The sequence below is a fragment of the Odontomachus brunneus genome, unplaced genomic scaffold (genome assembly GCF_010583005.1).
Source record: "Odontomachus brunneus isolate Ranch 3 - 2012 unplaced genomic scaffold, Obru_v1 Obru_scaffold_179, whole genome shotgun sequence".
Classification (NCBI taxonomy): Eukaryota; Metazoa; Arthropoda; class Insecta; order Hymenoptera; family Formicidae; genus Odontomachus; species Odontomachus brunneus.
Genome location: NW_022639629.1, coordinates 89,017 through 94,452, shown reverse-complemented (window position 1 = coordinate 94,452; position 5,436 = coordinate 89,017). Strand labels below are relative to the sequence as shown.

General features: G+C 30.9%; 1 protein-coding gene across 6 annotated transcripts in view; it reads left to right on the top strand.

Annotated features, from left to right (window-relative positions):
* Positions 1-3,083: 3,083 nt before the first annotated feature.
* LOC116851586 (glutamate receptor ionotropic, delta-1) overlaps positions 3,084-5,436 on the top strand; it is a 39,782-nt gene continuing 37,429 nt past the window's right edge. For 3 of the 6 annotated variants that reach the window (XM_032831153.1, XM_032831147.1, XM_032831148.1), the window contains exon 1: positions 3,084-3,917. The gene's annotated coding sequence lies outside the window, so the exon portion shown is untranslated. The remainder of the gene's footprint in view (positions 3,918-5,436) is intronic. The other 3 variants (XM_032831152.1, XM_032831151.1, XM_032831149.1) reach the window with 3 other exon arrangements.

Genomic DNA, 5,436 nt, shown 5'->3' with positions numbered 1-5,436 from the left:
GTTTGGATTAATCATTATAACATTCTGTTAAAAATCTAAAAGTAATTATCACTGGTTTACTACATTACATCAATATTCATTGCATATCGAATGTTGTTGCATTGTTTCAGTATCTATCAGCAAATTATCCAACAAACACTAAGTAAAAATTATATAACTATTATTTGATGTTTGCTAGGTATATTATAATGTACTGTGAACACTATAAGGATATTATATAAGCATAAATTGTAAGAATATCGTTGAAGTCATCGGAGTCACCGTGTGCGCGCTCGATCGTCAGGTTAAGCAACAGTTTAATGCGGTCAGGACATATGGATGGTGACCGATGGGTAATATTGCTTTGGGATCGAAATTATCGCTGGAGGATTCACGAAAATTTGGAGTGTATTTGACAACCTTCGATACGTAATGGTTTGAGACATGAGAAAACTAGAAATATATAAGTATATTTTTTTAAATATTATGATTTTCTCATTTTACACCTTCGCACAATAATTCTCAGTATTTGATTACTATCAATATTTAACAGTGATTTTATTATCAGTATTTACCAGAAATTAAGTACTGGCCAAAAATTACTGAATTACTGGTAATACTTAATACTACTAATAATTTTTCAGTATTTCTTAGTATGATATTTCTGGGATGAAAATCGACCGTCCCCATATAGGAGGATTTTAGACGTAAACCACAATTTTTTTAACATCTACGCATCTTGATCGTTTCCAAAATTCAATTTTGGTTATTATAGTTCTATAATTTATGTTATGTATATTATAGAACCCTTATAGAAATATCATACTAAGAATCATTGATAATTACTTATTATCCAGTATTTTTAATACTGAAAATAAGTAATTATCAATGATTCTTAGTATGATATTTCTATAAGGGAAAATAATAACCAAAGTTGAATTTCACACAGGACATCCTCCGGAGGTGTTTATTTATATTTCGCTCAAGAGCCGGCCGATCTACGGCAGCTGGCGGATAATAACAGCCGAAGTGCGACAACAACACTTCTTCTCTCGCGGCGCCATTAATGCACGTGTATATGTATATACAGGGTGTTCCAGCTCAATTTTACAATCTCTCATGAGAGCGTAGAGCGTATTAAGGTGAATACGAAAGTTTTATACCGTTTTGCGATACTCGCAATAACTATCGAGATATCAATTAAAGAAGAGTTGTAAATAATGACGTTTAATATGGTGAACTGTAGTGACGACATCTGCCGTTATATCCCAGGTAACACATATACGTATCAAAAACGTTTCTTAAACGTATTTATAGTTTCAAAACCGTAAAGCACCAATAAGAAACGTTTTAACAAGAACCTTTCTGAAACCTTATTTATGAAATGTTTATAAAACATTTTAAAACGTTTATAAAACGTTTCTTCAACAATTTTTTTTGCAAAAATAACGTTTCACCTAACGTTTTTTGAGTAGACATTTTTACTCATAAGAAACGTTTCAGAAACGTTATGAAACATTTCGGAAACGGTTATGAAACGTTTAGTTCTAACGTTTATAAAACATTTCTAAAACGTGTGTGTGCTACCTGGAATGCTTGTATGTATATTAGATCAAATTGAACAAAAAAATCCTGTACCACTTTGCAAATGACCACATTTTTAGTTATTAATTAAAAAAGATTTGTGCAATATCGCGCACAATCATGCAACAATTTCTTTTTATTGATAACTAAAAATCTACGTGGTTATTTGCAAAATAATAAAAGGCTTTTTTGTTCAATTTGATCTAATGTACAATGGCAGATATTTTCACTGCAGCTTATCTACCATATCATGCATGATTATTTACAAATCTCCTACAATTAATATCTCGATCATTATTGCGATTTTCGCAAAACAACATAGGACTTTTATATTCATCTCAACTCGCTCTAAGTCTTTGCGAAAAATTGTGAAATCGAGCTAGAACATCTTGTATATGTGTGTGGGCGTGCGTGCGTGCTGAGTATATGCATGTGTATATGATACAGCTTAACATACATATATATGATATAGCTTAATAATAACATTTAATATAGCTTAATAATAATATTTTTATGTTAACATCACATTTTTATAATTTATCTACTTTATTTTATATTATTACTGACTTTGAAACTATTATCTCTGAATTACAATGAATTGAAACTATTATCTCCGAATAAACTTTGCGTATGTAATTGCGAGGACGTAAAATATGTAGTCAGTGCCCGAAAGAGCAAATTTTTGTACGTATCCACACATTTAAATTAAATTCTTCAGCATGTTTTCGTGCTGAAAGCATCATTGTATTTTTCCCAGTATGTAATTAGCAATAAAGATAGAATGGTACTTTCAGTATGAAAGTGTGCAAGACACATACATACAAAAAGTATAAATATGAATAGGCAACTTACGCGTGGTATACTTTGCTAATGTCAGCGGCATCTAAAGTTTATCAACATATATTTATATTAAAATATTAATTATATAAAAATTATATAAATAATATAAATATTTATATAATTAATTATTTATATAATTATTTATATTAATATAATTTATATAATTATATTAATTATTTATATAAATATTAAAATTTTAATTATATTAAAATATTTAACCAAAAGAATTTTTATTGTAGAGCTTTGAAAAGCTTTCTATGGTAGTTACAAGAATATTAAATAAATAATAGAGATTTCTGTTTGAAATGTTAAAATTGTTCTTGAGATCTTCTTTATATCTATAAATAAATCACTCAAGATCAAGCAGGTATCGTCATTTGATATATCTGTTGAAACTCTATAACTTTTGTATATAACATTATTTTCTCAAGTGCCTCGTTTTCGAGATATTTTACCGGTCTTATACTTTTTTTACGCTCTGTACATATAAATATATACACCGAGCGCGCACGTGTAAGACGAGAATTACAATCGCGTGTCACGTTGCGTATCACTCATTGGTCATCGCCATAAACGTTCAACGTCACATCGAATGATCTAGGTGAGAATCGATATCATCAAGGACGAGTGCTCGCTCACGACCATAAAGCGCAAAGACACTGTTGGTACGGCGCCCGAGATAACAATAATGAATTCACCGTGTGTTTAGCCTTCGCCGTCGATTTGCGACGTGCCTCTTATTGCTGTCACAATGCCGCGCCGTTTGGTCGATTAATTTTTCAACGGTCACTAATTAAGTGTCGAGCGACATGTTCACTCGTTCGCGAGCTTCGCGCGAATCGCAATTACACCTACGTTTTGTACACACCGTGTAATTACATTTGTGCCAGCCACAAATGTCGCTGGTAATTCTATGTTTATTCAAAGTATGTTATCGAGGCAGTTATCTGCTGTCAAACTGCAGCTCCGAGTATTCGTAGCCTCAGCTACAATCACTCGCGGAAAGAGCCACGAGGTCTGCATGTACATACGCGACGACTTGGCGTACTGTTCGCGCGCGTCGAGTCCGCTTAAGAGTAACTTAAGGTGAACTGGGTCGACTCTCATTCTCACATTGGATGTATTGAGGTTACGTTTCATTGGTTGTCTTTCCTCGGTTAAAACGAGTTGGAGGGATCTCGGAAATTCTGGATTCTCACGGCGGTACTCTAGATGCTCGTCACAGTCATTGAATGATCCAATGGACTGACCTGAATGATCTACATAATGCCGACACGTTCCAATTGTCTTACGTAACACGACGAGTTCATTGATGTGCTGGTGACTGAGAAAGTCTTTATCTGGGACACTCAAAATTTCTTGGAGTTATGGTTCACTTGAGACGAGTGGAGAAATAGTCGGAGAAATGGTGAAAATATTAGTCACTCAAAATCGCATAAGTGAATATTTAAAGTGAATATCCCGATTAGTGACCAAGTAACTTTATTGTGAAAATAAACAAATTAATTAATAATGTATGTGTTAAATTAAGTAATTAAAATTAAGTTTGTTGAGAAGCTTGAAGATTTGAGATTTGAGATTTGAGAATTGTTATATTTTTCTAATTTACGGAAAAATTTTACTTTATTTATAACATTTTTTCAAAGGCGGCTAATGTATTATTTATAATGTATAATGACATGATAGTTTTGTTTTGTCCCAATTATTAATTTATTAATATTATTAATTTATTAAAAAAAAATAATAGAAAATTATTATTCGAACATCACGAATCGGTACAGAATCATGAACGTATTATTAACCTGTTATTGATTTAAATATGACAATTTATAGACTAACTAACTTAGGCTTGGTTGCACCAACGTTATTTTGATTTTAAGTGAGACTTAAATATATGTCTGTGTTCATTTATTAAAAAAAAAAAAAAAAATAGATATATCCCACACAGCAGAGATGTCCAAAATATATCATAAGGATATCCTAAAAATATATTTAGGATATGCGATATTTTCAAGATATCCCTATGATGTATTTAGGACATTTTTGCTGTGTGGGATGTTTAAGTTTCGCTTAAAGCCAAAATAATGTTGCAACTAAGCGTTAATTATCCGGCGTTATTTGAGTTATCACAAAGTGTCAAAGAGATGAAACTCAGGAAAAGAATTGTATACTAACACAATTTGATGAAAATTATAAACATGAATAAATTTACTAGAAGATTTACAATTTTATTGATCAACATCAAGTGAATTTGTTCACTTTTGTAATTTTTACTACGTTGTGTTAATACGTTTGTAATCGATCTTTTGGTTTCATGGTTGTCTATATTTTCTATAAAGTAACTATGTAAAATTTGGGTCGGTATTCATAGTGTAATTTTATATTTAAGACCGTCTGAAGTTCATCTTCAGATAATATACGGATCATTTCATTGGCTACGAAGTATCTGAAGGTGAACTTAAAACGGTCTTAAATATAAGACCCGACTATGAATACCGGCCTTGGTCCAGATCGGTTAACGGATTTAGAAACTAATAATAATATACACAGCATTCTATTTAAATATACAGGGTGTCCTATTTTAACTTACACACCGAAATATGTCGAAATGTACAAAAAAATACGGAAAAATGTTTCAAACAAAAGTTGTATGGTTCGATGAAAAACATAAGAAGGTACCATTTATTTGACCTTGGGTGGTGTCACCAAGTCGAGGTCAACTTTGATTTCTTTAAATAGAAACATATACCTTTTATTATGGAATTTTATTCCACGTAAAGAAAAAAGCAACTTTTGTTTGAAAACATTTTTTATACATATATTTTCTAAGATATTTACGGAAATATCTACAAAATTATTGGTTTTAATAATTTTTTACTCGAATTCTATCAACTTTACCAAAAAATAAAAATTGTTTATTTTCTTCTCATAGAGCTCTGAGAATTTTTTAGAATTTTTTAATTAGCTTTTTAGTAATGCATTTTCTTGAAGTATATATATATATATATATATATATATATATATATATATATA